We start from the raw sequence: 18,289 nt of genomic DNA on the forward strand, positions 1-18,289 counted from the left end.
ATCCTTCGGGAAACAGGCACTGAGCCGCTACCAGCTTACCGGATTGCAGTAAGAGTAACCAACCTGGAAGAAGGCCCGGTGTCATTTGAAGAGGAACAATCCAAAGATCCTCTTCTAATGACACACATCACAGCACCACAGCATCCCTGGTCAACCCGACAAGCGATCCTGTGTTATAATACTGGTGCACAGCAACTTCCTCTTCCCGTGGTTACGCAGAATCTGCAAGCAGAACTGATGAGACTGAACCACCAACTGTTTGGACACCTTGGTCGGGATAAACTCCTGTCTCTGCTGAGAGACAAATTATACTCACCAGGAAGGTCCAATACAGTGGAAGAGGTCACTCAACAGTGCCTGGTATGTGCTCAGGTTAACCCAAGGGCGTCAGCTCTGAAGCCGGTGTTGCAGCGAGTTCATCCTGCAGATGATCCGTGATCCACAATACAAATTGATTTTATCGGACCTTTACCAACAGGAAGTCGTAACTGTCATTACACACTGGTGGTAGTGGATGTCTTCTCTAAATTGGTAGAAGCCATCCCCACGGTCAACGATTTGGCTGCAACCACTGCCCGTGTTTTCTGGGAACAGGTTCTGTTAAGATGGGGTATCCCCAGAGTGATAGAGTCAGACAGAGGAACCCATTTAACAGGTAAGGCAATGAAAGCGCTTTGTGTTCTTTTAGACATAAAGCAAAGGTTTCATGTGCCTTAGCATCCTCAGTCTGCGGGCATCGTTGAGCAGATGAACCGGACCATTAAAACATGGCTTTCCAAAGCATTACTGGAGAAAGGTTCCTCATGGGTAACCTCTCTTCCAGCCGTGCTAATGGGTATTCAAGCAACAGAGGCAACTAGTACCGGTATCACTCCATTCGAACTCATGACCGGACGCAAAAAGCCCCTATGGCTGCCCAATGAACCTCTAGTGTCGGAGCTCATGAAGAACTCAATCGCTAGAGACATGTTCCTCCAACAGGTTCAGCAGAACCTGAAGGAGTTACTGCCTCATGCTGCGATATGGCTGAACAAACCATACCTAATGGGGGAGACACTGATGCCCTCTGTAGGAGAGCTGGTGATGGTGAAAATCTTCTGTCGGGCCGGTCCTTGGGACTCAACCTGGGAAGGACCCAATCAGGTCCTTGAAGTAGTGATGACAACCAAGAAAAAAATCACATAAACGACAGGACGTTTTTTGGATTCACATCGACCAGGCCAAAGCCACCTAATCCTCCCCAACTCAATAACGTGTACTCGCTTAGAGTTGGGTGAGGGGGGGTTTGGTGGTTCGATGGTGGATCCATGGTACTTACAACATCATATTCAACTTCTTGACAGATCACAGGATGGAGACACGCCATGGAGCCGAACAGCCTGAAAGCAGATAGGGATCCTCTGAACAGGGTACGTCTCCAGCTTGTGACACTGGTGGTAGGCATGATGATGGCAGGCTCAACCTATTTGGGGGGGCCTGGGAACTAATTATGGTATGGCCAACATATCACTTAGTAAACCCGATCTTTTAATGGTAGAATGCTTGGGTGGCAAAATCCTGGAACCGTACGAGAACTTCTTCTTCACACCGGGACAGTGGTATCTGTATGGTTTCCAGAGAAAGGGTTTTGCCAAAGGTGTAATTTAACATTCTACCCCAGTGGAGAATGTGTCTGCCATACAACATGACTTACATGCCCTCTGCCTCAAGGAATTTAGACATTTTCAAGACTCAAACCCTACACCTATCAAATTTCTAAGATGGGTGTCTAGGGCCCCTCACTTGCACCCTTACAAGCAAGTGGAAGCCAACACTACCACAGTGCTGTGTATGAAGGAAGGGGTTCTGAGTCCTAAAGATGTCACTGGGGCAGAGTATAGTGGCTGGTATATCTTTAAAGCTACCTTCACAAGGAAGGATAGCCACGATGGGTTGAGGGTAAGGACCTCATTTGATAGACCCATTCCAGTAAAAGGTACCCTAAAAGCTTATTGCATGTTGAGGAATCCCAGATGATTATCACTAGGGAATCCAGTTATGTTCAGGGACATGTGTCCAGGGATTACTTACGAAACAGTATAATGATACTCTGGTCAGGCCCTATGGAATGTCCAGAGTAGTCTGGTAAAACTGGAAGGCTTGTACTGAGTAACAGTTTTAAAGGTACGGACTGATGCCAAGGATACTAGGTATACTCAGTTAAAGGGATCTCCAGCCATACGGTCTTTCATGATAACTATCATGAGAGACAACTGTGTACAGGAGGTGACGGGGTACTATTTCGTCACCTATTCCCACTGGGAGCAAGATACCCAGATGGTGATGTTGGACACTAATCCCTTGAGGTGGGATTTAGTGTGCAATGGGGTGGACACCCCTAAAGTGGATGTATGGATGAACGGTACCCCTATGACTTAGGAATACCGGGATAGGTATGTGTCTTCTGATTGTAAAGACCCCAGTGGCAGGAATATTAATTTTGACATCAATATAGATGATTAGTTTAAATGGACTTTTTGTGAGGCAGTAGATGAAGGGTGCTGGACATTTACACAGTGGGTCTATCTGTCCAAATACAAACCCATAGGTAAACTAGTGTTACAGGCTGGAGAAAGTGACCAATGGTATCCGTTCAAAGGTAGAGGGCAAGTGTGTGTAACGGTGGTGAGGATCCCCTATAAACTGAAGGTATCAAACCGGTGAAACCACATTCAGATTCTTGCAACGCCCCTATCCATCAATTGGCAGATCCTATAATTCCTCAACTGTCATCACCATGGAAGGTCATCACGACTGCAAAATTAGTCCTATTCACCTGGAGAATTTCCATGGATGACTTCAGAGTTGATCATTGGGACATAGATGTGAGGAGTTTGTGAGGAACCAAATTGACATGATAAGAGGTTGGATAGAGGCGGGGCAAGAGGTAAGAAAAGATGACCCTCAACACAGGAAAATTCAGGGGGAGGAGAGATCTGATAGCGATGGGACTAGGCGGAGGTGCTTTGGGAGTGGGTGCCCTGAACACTATGGATATGGAAGTCCTGAGAAGTAAACTTGGGGATGTTGTGCGACACGCCGGGGAAGGATTCAAGACCCAGCTTGATGTAACCCACGTCCTAGAGGGTTTGTAGCATTCGCACATAGAGGCCATTACCTCTCTATCTTCTGCTCTACGAGAGAAGTTTAGAAGGCTAGTTGTGGGTCTCTTGGAGGAGCAGGACAGAGCTCAACTTGCTCTGGCGTGTACACAAGTCCAAAGTGAACTCTCGGACAACCTTAAACATATGTATCATCCTTGTACGGTGGCCACTTCCCATTCAACCTCCGTCAACGGGTAAGTTCCCTAATCTCTCCTTTTGCAGCCAATCACACTAACTGGTGGGTGTGGTGGTGGTCCAGTGGCATGGATGTCGGAATCTCACTTGCACTGCTTCTTTATTGGCATCTGTATCTGGCCATCTTAGACAGGGATACAGTGCCATTAACCTAGGAATTGTTATAAATAACCCAGACGGTACTTCATCCACAGCTCCTCTCGGGCGTTCTAACCTATGAGGGAGGCCATCCTTATCTGTTTGACACAGAGGGATGTTGGGATAAAGAGGATGCTATCCTTGTCAAGGTAGTCAGGATCGGGTGCTTAGTAGTGATGAGCGGGAGGTGCCATATTCGATTTCGACGAAATTTGCGAATGTTTGCTTGAATATTCGTCTCATATGCGTCGAAATCGAATATTCATCATTATTCTAGTTATCGCGATTAATATGCGATTTAAATAATCGCGTATTGAGATTTTAACTTAAGGTAATTTTCCTATTGGTTTGATATCTAGAATTAGCGAAGATGACGAATATGACGAATGTATTCGTCATATTCCTCAAAACAGAGATAACGAAGTATTCTCCATCTTCGTTTTAGCTCCATATTTGTCAACTTCGCTAATTCTAGCAATCAAATAGGAAAGTTGACTAGAGACAGCTAAGTTTTAAATTCGCTATGCGATAATATTACTTTGCTTTTTTTTTAAAATAAATAAAATAATTATAATACTAGATAATTATTATAATTATTCTATTTATTTAAAAAAAAAGCTAAGTAATATAATCGCATAGCGAATTAAACACAGCTGTCTCTATAGTCAACTTTCCTATTTGATTGCTAGAAATTGGAGCTAACAACGAAGATGGAGAATACTTCGTATCTTCGATTTGAGGAATATGACGAATACATTCGTCATATTCGTCATCTTCGCTAATTCTTCCAAGCCAACCATAGTAAACCAGGTCTAAGTTGAAATCGCAATGCGATTACTTCAAGTTATAATAATCGAATTGCTATTTCAACTGAGAGCTGTGTTTCTAATGGGTCTGCTTGCTAGAATTAACAAAGTTAACGAATATGGAATATAGCAGTGCTAAGTTGAAATCGCAATTCGATTAATTCAAGTTATAATATTCGAATTGCGATTTCAACTTAGAGCTGTGTTTCTAATGGGTCTGCTTGTTAGAATTAAAGTTGAAATCGCAATTCAATTAATTCAAGTTTTAAAAATCGAATTGCGATTTCAACTTAATTCTCACATCCGACAGTACATTTTAGTATGGAGGCGTTCCCATGTTGATGGGGACGCTCCATGAGCATGGAAGTCGGCAGAAGCGGCAACGGGCACTGACTGGAGCAGCCAGGAAGCCAGGAATCCTCAGGACAGGTAAGAACTACTTTTGGGAAGTGGGAAAGAAAAAAATATAACAATAAAAAATAAAAAAATATATTCGAAATAGCGAATTTATAGAACTCCTCCCCGGAGCGCATTGCACCTTTAGTCCTGTCCAAGGTTTAGACGTTGCAGAGCAGCAAGGAAGGACACCGATCACCCCGGAGAAGAGACTCAATATTCGCCCTTAAGTTCCCTTGAGACTCCAGAAGAATTCTCTTGTCTTTGGTAAAGAACTCATGCAATCTCCTGCTAGACTTTAGCCAAGAGGACGAAATACTTTGGAATCTTTGAGAGGACAAAGAAACAGGCCACCATTCAACTATCACATGATAAGAACAAAATAACCAAGATTGCTACCATATTAGACAAGGACTCCAAGGTTTCCTGGTGGGAAAGTCTATTCGGCTACAGTCCAAAGGCAACATCATTCTTCAACCTGTTGATTCACCCGGTGTGATAGTTCTTCTGGTTCTGGTTATCATAATGTACATGGGACTGTGCCTAATTTACAGGAGGGTCAGGAGACTTGCAGACCAACAAAACCCAGAATCAGACGGACTTCACGAAGTTAACTGTAGGAGGCTCAGGACATACCAGCCAGGTCCATAAATATTGGGACACCGACACAGTTCTAACATTTTTGGCTCTATACACCACCACAATGGATTTGAAATGAAACGAACAAGATGTGCTTTACCTGCAGACTGTCAGTTTTAATTTGAGGGGATTTACATCCAAATCAGGTGAACGGTTAGTTGGAATTACAGCAGTTTGCATATGTGCCTCCCACTTGTTAAGGGACCAAAGGTAATGGGACAATTGGCTTCTCAGCTGTTCCATGGCCAGGTGTGTGTTATTCCCTCATTATCCCAATTACAATGAGCAGAAAAAAGGTCCAGAGGTCATTTTCACGTCTGCTATTTGTATTTGGAATCTGTTGCTGTCAACTATAAGATGAGATCCAAAGAGCTGTCACTATCAGTGAAGCAAGCCCATCATTAGGCTGAAAAAACACAACAAATCCATCGGAGAGATAGCAAAAACATTTTGGCGTGGCCTAAAACAACCGTTTGGAACATTCTTAAAAAGAAGGAACGCATCGGTGAGCTTAGCAACACCAAAAGACCCGGAAGACCACTGAAAACAACTGTGGTGGATGACCGAAGAATTCCCTTCCCTGGTGAAGAAAACACTCTTCACAACAGTTGGCCAGATCAAGAACACTCTCCAGGATGTAGGTGTATGTGTGTCAAAGTCAACAATCAAGAGAAGACTTCACCAGAGTGAATACAGAGGGTTCACCACAAGATGGAAACCATTGGTGAGCCTCAAAAACAGGAAGGCCAGATTAGAGTTTGCCAAACGACATCTAAAAAAGCCTTTACAGTTATGGAACAACATCCGATGGACAGATGAGACCAAGATCAACTTGTACCAGAGCGATGGGAAGAGAAGAGTATGGAGAAGGAACGGAACTGCTCATGATCCTAAGCAAACCACCTCATCAGTGAAGCATGGTGGTGGTAGTGTCATGGCGTGGGCATGTATGGCTGCCAATGGAACTGCTTCTCTTGTATTTATTGATGATGTGACTGCTGACAAAAGCAGCAGGATGAATTCTGAAGTGTTTCGGGCAATATTATCTGCTCATATTCGCCAAATGCTTCAGAACTCATTGGACGGCGCTTCACAGTGCAAATGGACAATGACCCCAAAGCATACTGCAAAAGCAACCAAAGAGTTTTTTAAGGGAAAGAAGTGGAATGTTATGTAATGGCCGAGTCAATCACCTGACCTGAATCCGATTGAGCTTGCATTTCACTTGCTGAAGGGAAAATGCCCTAACGCGGGGTTCACACCTGAGCGCTTTACAGCGCGTTCCTACTTGCTGTAAAACGCTCAACAGGCAAGAACCAATGATCCCCTATGGGCATGGTTCTCACCTGAGCGTTTTACAGCGCGTACGAACGTACTGCAAAACGCCCTATACCCCAAGAAATACAGGAGCTCTTTGGGGCGTATGGTCGTGCATTCCCGTACATAGACTTCCGGGAACGCGTGACAATGGGCGTTGCTTGTTGCCGGAGCCGCGTCTGTAAACGCCCGATAAAATCGTGCATACAGAGCGCTCCTTCGGTACGCTCAGGTGTGAACCCAGCGTAACGAGCAGGAACTGAAGACAGTTGCAGTAGAGGCCTGGCAGAGCATCACCAGGGATGAGACCCAGCGTCTGGTGATGTCTATGCGCTCCAGACTTCAGGCTGTAATTGACTGCAAAGGATTTGCAACCAAGTATTAAAAAGTGAAAGGTTTGATTTATGATTATTATTATGTCCCATTACTTCTGGTCCCTTAACAAGTGGGAGGCACATATGGAAACTGCTGTAATTCTGCACCGTTCACCTGATTTGGATGTAAATCCCCTCAGATTACAGCTGACAGTCTGCAGGTAAAGCAATCTTGTCCGTTTCATTTCAAATCCATTGTGGTGGTGAATAGAGCCAACAATGTTAGAATTGTGTCCATGTCCCATATATATGGATCCTGACTGTAGCTCCAACATAGTCCTTAAAGCCAGGGATCTCACGACATACTCTGTTTCCTATGAGGGTTCAAGATGTAATCCGATGCTATCCTGAAACCCCATAGTATGGTATATATATATAAACGAGGCAGCCCTCCAAAAATAAAGTGAAGAAAGTGGACCCTTTATTGACCCTCTGCAACGTTTCAACTGCTCAATGCAGTCTGTATCAAGCATCTAAAAGGGTGTCTCACAGGGGTATATATACCCAAATTGCATAGCAGCAAATTAAGTGACAATTTAACAATCATATACTGTAATAGTGTATAAAAATTGTATAAAAGCATTAAAAAGTGAAAATACAATCACATGTAAGGCGCAAATATAGCGCTAAATAAATTGTGCAAAATGTTCAAATTATTATTAACAAACATGATGAATTCATACAACATATAGTGTGTAAATATACCCAATCAATCCATGTGTACCTGTTAATACCAGTAACAGCTGTTGTAGATATACATAAAAAGAACTTACACATCGGGGAGAAATGTGCGGCACCAAGATCCGCGTCCTATAAACGCGAAGCTGCGCATGTCCAGCAGCCCTAGCAACCACACTCCAAACTACTGGATCAGGAGGACGCCAACACGGCCACGTGATCAAACACATGAGTGACCACATGACCCAGGCAGACATCGCCGAGACCACGCAGGAAGGAGCGCCTGGATACGCCAAGCCGACGGGGAGGAGCCAGCGCCAATAGGTCACAACCACCAGTGTAAAAAACCACTAGTGTCGTAGCCATGGCAACAGTGACCACAACACGTAGGCAAAGCGAAAACCATTGAGGCAACTGGACACAGCAGTCACACATAAAGGAAGGAGGAAACATTAGGCACAAAAAGGAAAAGGTCCAACGACCAGTAGATACAATTAGTTATAAATGTCTGACTCAAATAAGTAAAGACATAAATACTGCCGCTGTACTAAAGATATATATTGTGGAGTTATCATGGCTCAATAGTTTTTATAAACAAAATAAAAACCAAAAAGGGAAAGAAACCCATATATGCTACATGGCTATAACGCCATCCATGGTCCTCACCACAGATATGGGAAAGAGGTTAGATAAGGGTAAAACGGAGGGGGCCCTATGGCTGTATTATTATGCATGATCCTCACCACCAGCCTCTGATGGGGCAGAGACGCAGGACACTTCCATGCCGAACGTCATCTGACCAAAGTCACCCCCAAACCCAATTTGAGAAATAAACTTAAGCCACCACTTCCCAAAATCTCCATGTACATGCGGCCATCAATATAATCAAGCAGAATATCATTGTGCCCGATGAGTCCCCCCTTTTTTCCTTTAGTGATACAGCATATGGAAACTGACAGACAGTTATATATTGTTCATTTATATATTTTTTTTTTTTTATCTTATGAGGGTTCAGGATGTATACCCAACGCCATCCTGTAACCCCATAGGTATTGTATATATTTTGTATATTTGTAGGGTTTTTCATAGGATTAGGAGTGTTGGGTGGGGGGGTGTATACATGGGTTTTGTGTGAATGGGGACAAGAATAGGGCACACTAGGGACAGGCCCCCTTGTTTAATATATTTGCCATTTTAACCCAGGAACGGTGAAAGTTCATAGGGTTGGACTGAATGTTAGTAGTGCAGTGTTCTTTCCCGCTGTTAGAATTTAGGTACCATGACATCGCCTCTTGGCTTCAGAAAGTCTGACCTGCCTTGTAAAAATCTACGTATCTGTCCAATGGAAGAACCTCCTCAACGTGAGATTATTCATTCAAGATGGAATAAGAAGTGTCGAAGAAAAATTGTGCCGCTGCTAACAGGAGGCCATTTCACGGTTGACGTACTCCAGAAAGTAGGTGGACCTGAAGACTGTGAGGGTGAAGCTAACCCAGAGTACTGTGGGAGCAGCTGATACCTGAAGATCAACACTGACAGCAGACATGAAAGAGGCCAGTCCACGGTTGCTACGTGGATCGACCTAGAGACTGTGAGGGTAAAGCCATTCCAGAGTCAGGAAAATAATACTTTGGGAGTAGCTGATACCTGAAGATCGACACTGACAGACGCAGATCAAGAAAGTACAGAGCAAGATCCGGAGAGAAGAAGATGTGTATCCTGTGGGTGGACACGTCTGATTATGGTGAAGGGCAGGTCGGAGGAGTCGGTCGTAATGGGTGATGTCTAGGTACCTAAGGGCCAGGTTATACTTCAGTCCTTCCTGCACAGTCACCAACAGTGATTGGGGTTGAGGGGGCAAATACATCCCATTCCCAACCCTTCCTTGGAATTTACTGTGTTCTCAACAACAGGGGGATTGTTAGAGGGTGAGATTTTTGAATATATATATATACATATATATATATATATATATATATATACAGTACAGACCAAAAGTTTGGACACACCTTCTCATTCAAAGAGTTTTCTTTATTTTCATGACTATGAAAATTGTAGATTCACACTGAAGGCATCAAACTATGAATTAACACATGTGGAATTATATACATAACAAACAACGTGTTTGGGGTGGTCCTGGTCAATACAATCTCCTGAATTCCAAACTGAATGTCAGAATGGGAAAGAAAGGTGATTTAAGCAATTTTGAGCGTGGCATGGTTGTTGGTGCCAGACGGGCCTGGTCGAGTATTTCACAATCTGCTCAGTTACTGGGATTTTCAAGCACAAACCATTTCTAGGGTTTACAGAGAATGGTGTGAAAAGGGAAAAACATCCAGTATGCGGCAGTCCTGTGGGCGAAAATGCCTTGTGGATGCTAGAGGTCAGAGGAGAATGGGCCCGACTGATTCAAGCTGATAGAAGAGCAACGTTGGCTGAAATAACACTCGTTACAACCGAGGTCTGCAGCAAAGCATTTGTGAAGCCACAACACGCACAACCTTGAGGCGGATGGGCTACAACAGCAGAAGACCCCACCGGGTACCACTCATCTCCACTACAAATAGGAAAAAGAGGCTACAATTTGCACAAGCTCACCAAAATTGGACTGTTGAAGACTGGAAAAATGGTTTCTTGAACATGACAATGAGTTCACTGTACTAAAATGGCCCCCACAGTCACCAGATCTCAACCCAATAGAGCATCTTTGGGATGTGGTGGAACGGGAGATTTGTGCCCTGGATGTGCATCCTCAAATCTCCATCAACTGCCAAGATGCTATCCTATCAATATGGGCCAACATTTCTAAAGAATGCTATCAGCACCTTGTGGAATCAATGCCACGTAGAATTAAGGCCCCAGTTCTGAAGGCAAAAAGGGGGGTCCAACACCGTATTAGTATGGGGGCACCAATAATTCTTTAGGTGAGTGTATATATATATATGTATATAGATATGCCCCAATTGTCCGTATACATATGTATATACTTATATAGCCAAATCATGACCCCAGTCACGGGTGCCCCCTCCCCAGCCTAATCCCCTTGCAGGCGCATACCAGTGCGCCTGCAGAAGGGAGATGCCGCCGAGATAGCTGGACAATATGTCCCAAGGTGCGGCTCGTCAAAAGACAGGGGATCAATAATGATTCCCTGCCTTTTGATAACATCTCCAGAGGTATGTACACGTACCTCTGGAGATGTGCGGTCAAAGAAGATGCTCGCAGCAGGGACGCGCAGACTGGGGCGGCGGTGTTCTTGCCTGTGGGCTGCTCGGGAGCGAGCACCGCCGGATTTAAATAGTCTGGCGGCACTGTGCTCTGCAGTTGAGCCGTGCAGCCTGGACAAGAACATCCCCTAGAGATAAGCACCCCTGAAGACGAGCATTTACTCCTGGACCTGAATAAGTATCCCTTACCACCAACCAATCCCTTCCTATTCCCTACACCACAACGCTTTTAACCCTTGATATTAACCCCTTCCCTGCTATCACCTGCTTCCCTGCCACCAATCCCTGTGATCCCTTCCATATCCCTGCCCAGCCATATTAACCCCTGCATTTACCCCTACTTTTACCCATATATTATAACTCCTTTAATAACCCACAGGGACCCTGCAGGCCACATATACCCCTGTATCTGACCTGCATTAAGCCCCTTCACTGTTGCCCTGTCTGCTGTACCCCTGATCCCTGGATCTCATATACCACAGGAATTAACCCTTCACTACTGCTCTATTTCAATTCCCAGCAGTATATTGTGTTTTACCCTTTGTTTCCCATAGGGATAGTGTATAGCCTGGTTGGGTGGGTTGCTGCTATTAATGTGCATGTAAGTTAGTGTAATGTTTAGGTAAATTTGTGGGGTGGAATTATATGATATTGTACTGTGTGTAGTGTAGTTGTAAGGTGTAATATTATATTGCCGTGTTGTAGTGTTGTATTACTGTACTGTGGTCTGTGCGTCTATAGGTATATATATTTATAACCATTGACATTGATATATATAGATATCGCGTAATAGTAGACTGTAGACGTGTTATTGTGTTAATAAATATACTTTATTGTTCATAATACAGTGTATAGTCTCTTATAGTCTCCGCCGTAGTTAGTAAGTCGCATCTAGTTCAGTGTAGAGTGTGAGCAACAAAGGTAGTCTTATTTAAGGTATAAATAGGCGGAGTCATCAACAGACGACTCACGCCTATTATTGAATAATAATTATTGAAATTACCCAAAATATCAGCAATTAATATCCCCTTTTACAATGGACATGCAAGCAGTAGGAATGGAATTTCTGAGGTTGTGCAATGGGCCCACTAAGGCCACGCCTGGGGTATCCTTGCCCATTTGGAGTTTCTAGGAAATATGTTTCTCTTATAGAGCAAGTTAAACGTGACGCCAGCTGCGGTTTAAGCAGCGGAAGCTCAAGGCTCCCTTTGTAGATGGTAATGTTTGGTACCAGAGAGTGGTGCAGGGTGACCTACAGTCTCTATAGATGTTATATACACATGTCACGGTGTTCCTACATGGATATCCGGGGATCCCAGACGTGATGTGGTCCGAAGCAGTGCAAAAGGGGTAGTTGAACTTGGATGATGAACAAGTGGAATACATGGAGTCCAGACTTTGTAGTAATGTTGAACACTTTCTTTTACTTGGCATAAATTGGTAATCCAAACAGCCTCCAAACAGTATCTTGATCACCAGCAGGTATTAGCTTAACTTTGACAGGCAAATGCTTCTCTGCAACAATCTCAGCTCTGCTATCGATAGCTCTCTCTGCTCTGCTATTCTTGCTGGATAATCGGAAACTCTTCTTCCTCTGCTGGAACTTAAGTTAGCAGTAGTCTGTCTCTTACTTATATTCCTAGGAACTTCTTGTCCTGGCAGTGAGTACCTCAAGCTTCGGCTCAGCTTGGCTGAAGGCAATGCAAGCCCAGGAGGGGACAACCAACCATGTAGACTTCAGAGGCAGGGTCTCTGGGCCTAGTAGAGCAAGCAGTGCTCTGCTAGCCGACACATAACCTCTCCCCAAGGAGGGTGACTAGACACTGACTTCTAACTAATTCCTCCCTCTCTAGAGAGGGCTAGAAGGAACCAGAAGGTTCCTCTCCAGAGAAACTCTCTCTGCCAATTGCTGCCGCCATCTGCTGGTGGACCAGGTTATTGCATGAACAGTTTCAGGAATAAAATATGCACATTATTTGGCGATGACACAAAATACAATAGGCCATTGTCACACATTGTATGAGGATCTACACCTGCTGTAATGTCCCGGAGTACTATTACCACTTATTTTTGGCACCTTGCTACCGTCTCCTATGTGCTAATGTATAACATCTCTCTGATGAAAGGACGACCCCACATCCTCATCTCACCACGTTTGCCAACTTGCAGGATAACAGGCTGAACTGGATGGACGAATGTCTTTTTTCAGCCTTACAAGCTATGTTACTATGAACCAGAGACTGGTCAGTGCAATGCCACGTGGTCTGTGCTGGCCAAAGAAAAAGTGGACATCTGACAAGGGAAGAATTACCAACAGACTCCATATTCAATGCTATGTATGCAAAATGCAAGTGAAAATAGAGATTTCTCATCATGTGAGCATGCTGGGGCTGTTTGTATGTAGTTTGAGAGAACATGTCACAAAATGGGAGATTGCTGCATTTATGTATTTTTAAACAAAACTTTATTGGTTTTTCTATCATTTTAAAAAAAAAAGAGGCATCGTACAGTTATACAAATCACAGAAAAGTTCACCTTCATGGTGAAACGCATTGACATGATGATGATGATGATGTATAGTCTTGTATACACACAGTCTTACCCTTAGGGCCTCGATGCGCTTAGCTGGCTGAAAAAGAAGAAGGCATGACACTTTGCCATGGGCCACAAAGGCCTAGAGGATAAGGCACCTATTCCAGAGACCAATTTCCTAGCACTTATCAAAGGGAGAATCAAGAAAAAGGGAGAGAAGGTAGGGGGATCTCAAAGGTTCAAAAGGTTCGGACGAGATATAGAAAATGTGAGGAGAATAAAATTTATAAACGTGAAGAAAAGGTATCTTTAAATAGAAGGGACATTACCAACCGTGAATTTATAGACTAAGATTTAGGAAAACCCCCAAAATTATATGAACCAAAAATAAGTGTTTTATAGGAAGATCAAACGCCTGTTTGAAAAGTAGGGTTTTCAGTACACGTCTGAATGAGAGAAGACTGGGAATCATTTTCAGGGCCAGAGGTAGGTGGTTCCAAAATCTGGCCCCTTGAGCCGAAAAAGATCTACCTCCACGTCTGATCTTGTTAACTTGCGGGATGTTAAAAATCCACATCTTTGCACAGATTTGGCCTTTTAAAGGCATGTGGTCCTAAAATTTTGATCAGCTGAAAAACAGCCTGTTCCAGTTTATTCGTTGTTTTCATTAAATTGAATGCTCAAAAAATGTTTTGTCTCCCTCCCATTTCTTCTTGTTGCATGTTGAAGCTCTACTTGGAACCTTGTTAAGATCCAGCCAGGCTAAATAGGATTTTTTGCCATTTTTCAAGTGGTCTTAAACGTTTGATCAGGACTGTACCAGGCTGTTGTCTTATACGGCTGGATCAGGTGTTGGTTCTTTATTGGAAAACACTAGGGTGACAAAACCTCTCAATTTTTTCATAAGTCCCCCTATTAGTTTCTCCTTCGTTTGTTCAGCTGCCAAGAATTCCAGTTTTGCGCACCTCTTTACTTGGTCTATTACTTCACTCAACTGGGGGGTATCCGGTTGCAGCCAATGGCGCAGGAGACGTCTCTTGGCCGCCAATATGCTCATATGCGTTGCATATGATATAGATATATTATTTAAATTATAATGGAATAAAATCGTATCCCACGATAAAGGTATATCTTTGTTCATTACTTTTCTATGCCATTGGATGAATAGTTCCCAGAACGCTGTAGTTTTTGGACAAGACCACAGCCCATGATACAGGTCTGTATTGGCCGCATTGTTCTACCTCTCAACTCATAAAAGCCATAGATAGCCTTATGTATGATCTTGTACTGTGTCTCCCTCTAGATTTCATTTGGCACTGCCTTCCTTACAGCCCCCCATCCTCTGAATGCCCCTTCCTTCATATCTGCAGTCTCCAGTGTTGTTTCCCAGGATTTCGTAATTTTGATGGGTGTGCTTTTCAGCAGATTGTTCCTCAGCACCTGGGTGATAACAGACAATAATGGACTAACATTACGCGTCGCGCATAGGTTGTCAAACTGGTTTAAAGGGAACTCCCTTGAAAGATCCCGAACATGCCCCCTAAGGAAACTAATGACCTAGTGTTAGGCCAAGAAATGTTTGGAAGTTATTCAATATGTAGAACATATCTCCGTGAATCGGAAGTATCTATTTTGTGCGTCATTCCACATATCCCTGACCGTCCTAATACCTTTGTTCTTCCAAGAGGTGAACTGCTTGTTTTGCATCCCTGCAGTGAACTCTGGGTGTTGCTATAAGGACATGTGCTTGGACAGGGAGAATGAGAGACCCTTTTCCTTTCCACGTGGCTATAGTGTCTCTAATTAAAACACCCTTTTTTAGCGGGGTGAGTATCTGTGCAAATTTGGTGTGGAGTAGTGCCGCTAACGACCAGGGGTGCGTCAGCTGCGCTTCTATATCGAAGTTTGAATAGCGGTTGGAATGGGATATCCAATCAATACAGTGACGGAAAATACTTGCTGAATAATATTTCCGTAGGTCGGGAAAGTTGATCCCCCCCGCTTCCTTCAAAAGCTGGAGTCTCTGTAGCTGGATGTCTCTGGTGTCTCGTTTTTTTCCCTTCCATATAAAATACCGAAAAGCGGATTCAATTGTTTGTACGTCCGAATGCCGTAGCAACAACGGGATTGTTTGCATCGGATAAGGCAGTCTGGCGAAGCTTACCTTCTTCAATAGATGACTGTGCCCCATGAGTGACAGTGGTAGATTAAACCAGTTATCAATATCTTTTAGAAGCTTTTTAATCAAAGGGGGGTAGTTTAGATTATAAATGGATTCTGGAGTTTGACCTATGTTGATACCTAAATATTTTAAACTGGTAGAGGTAATCTTGAGCTGTAAGTTCTGTGACAATAATGGGGTGTAGTGGTGTTTGTTTTTTAGTAGTAGCAGCTCGCTTTTGTCCATATTGATTTTAAATCCAGATATTCGTCCAAATATTTGTAAATGGTGTAGGAGAGCTTTTATATCTCTTTGGGGGTTTTCAAGGAAGACTAACAAGTCATCTGAAAATAATGCGTGTTGTATTTCCGCTGAGCCGATTTTTATCCCTTCAATATCTGGCGTGGAAGACAGAAAACGCGAGAGGGGTTCGATTAAATAACAGGGGTGACAAGGGGTAGCCTTGTCTAGTTCCTTTAGATAGCTCAAACCCTGGTGTGCTAATCCTCGCTGTCGGGTTGGCGTGCAGAACGGAAACATCGTTTCTAAACTGACCTTGTAGCCCTATTTTGTCCATCACTTGTACCATCCAGCCCCAGCTCACATTGTCAAAAGCTTTTTCTGCGTCAATGCTTATAAGAGCTGGATGGAGATCTGGTCTCATCTTAATCTCATCCAATACAGTCAAAACCAGTCTCAGATTAGTGACTGCCGATCTGCCTTTTATAAATCCTACCTGCGGGCTGGATGTAAGTCGAGGCATGATATCCCCCAGCCTGTCCGCCATTATTTTGGATAATATTTTAATGTCGACATTAATTAAGGATATGGGTCTATATGACGCCGCCAGATGTAAATCTCTATCTTTCTTGGGAAGGACTTTGATGTAGGCTACGTTCGAATCACGAGGGAGGGGGACACCTTCCAAGTACTGATTGTAAAGTGAGGTGAGGGGAGCTGACAACCTTTCCCCTAATATTTTATCGAACTCCCCCGTGTAATCGTCCGGCCCAGGAGTTTTTTCCCAGGCCAGATTGTCTATGGTAGTTTGTACTTCCAACTGTGTTATTGGTGCGTTTAACCTGCCTAATTCTTCCAGGGAAACCTGAGGAATTTCTATACTTTCGAACCACGTTGCCCCTTGTGTACTATGGTCCCTCTCCCTTTTATATAGGGTTGCATAAAAGTCTTTCAGAATATTACTAACAGTGATTGGGTCATGGTGCAATACTCCCTTCGCATCGCGTAGGGCTAGAATAGGTGTAGCTGGTTTAAACCCTTTTGCCAAGTTAGCCAATAACCTGCCCGCTTTATTGCCATATTTATAGAACTGAGCATCTGACTGTGATTGGAACAACTGCACTTTCCTCTGTAGCCATTGTTCATAATTTAGCTCGGCTGTCTTCCAGGCCGTTTCTAAAATCTGCGAGGGATTAGTCTCGAAGGCAGTGCATGCCACCCTCAGCTCTTTACTCATTTTATCTAATTGGTCTCAAATTTTCTTCTTTAATCCTGCCATATATGATATCAGTTTTCCCCTTAACGTCGCTTTGCCTGCATTCCACGTCAGTTGGGCATTGTCCTGGATGTCATTCAGGTCTATGTATTCATCCCACCACCCTCTAAGTAAATCACAAAATTCCTCATTTTTATATAGATCAGAAGGGAAACGCCATAGAAAATCCTCACCCTGAGGAAACGTGTCCTGGAGTGTCAGTGTAACGGGTGAATGGTCCGAAATAACTAGATCTGTTATGGCAGCTGACTGGCACCTATTGAACAAAGCGGATGTTACCAATAAATAATCAATGCGCGACCAAGACTTATGCGGCTGGGAGTAAAATGTATATCCCCTTCCTTCCGGATTGATCGTTCTCCATACATCTATCACTTGTGCTGCTGACATAAGATCCTTTAAAGTAGTAGCATCACGTTTTACAGTTTGTGCTTGTCAGATCTCCGATCCTCGTCCCAATCAGCAACTACATTCATGTCGCCCCCCACGATCTTATCTTGTACTATATCTGCCAATATTTTGGCGCTCACCAACTGAAAGAAGTGGTCGCTCGCTTCATTCGGACCATAAATGTTCTAGATACTCAGCGCCTTCCCCGAGTCTTTCAGAGTTAAGTGTACCATTCTCCCATCGTTGTCCCTAAAACACGATGTCACTGAGTAGGGTATATTTTTCCTTAGCAAGACTAGAACACCCGCTTTACGCCCTTGTGAAGGGGATCTGTACACCTCCCCCACCCAAAACTTCCTCATCCGGGAGCCCGACACAGTGGTCTTTAACGATTCTTGCAGATCCAGTAAAATGCGGTTCACCACCTCTAATGCCAGTTTTACATAGTCTATATGAGGAGAGTCGTTCCCACTTGCCTGGCCTGGAGAGTCAGGAGAGGTCTGAGAAAAGGCGATTTCTTCCATCGGCACGTTCTCCCCCTCCGCCATCTTTGCAGTCTGAGTGTCCGCCTTTCCACCCTTCGCTTGTCTTTTAGCCTTAGATTTGCTCCCCATGTTACTTAGAAAGCGATCCATAAGACCCTTGAAGGTGCTTTTAGTCGGATAGTCCTGGCGATAGGCCGGTGTAACGGGAATTTGCAGGGGGTATGAGTGAGGGTTGCCAGGGCGCTGCTTGTCATGTCGGCGCTGGAACCGTAAGCCTCGAGATTGCTGTATT

This window comes from Bufo bufo, chromosome 2, assembly GCF_905171765.1.
Source record: "Bufo bufo chromosome 2, aBufBuf1.1, whole genome shotgun sequence".
Taxonomy (NCBI): Eukaryota; Metazoa; Chordata; class Amphibia; order Anura; family Bufonidae; genus Bufo; species Bufo bufo.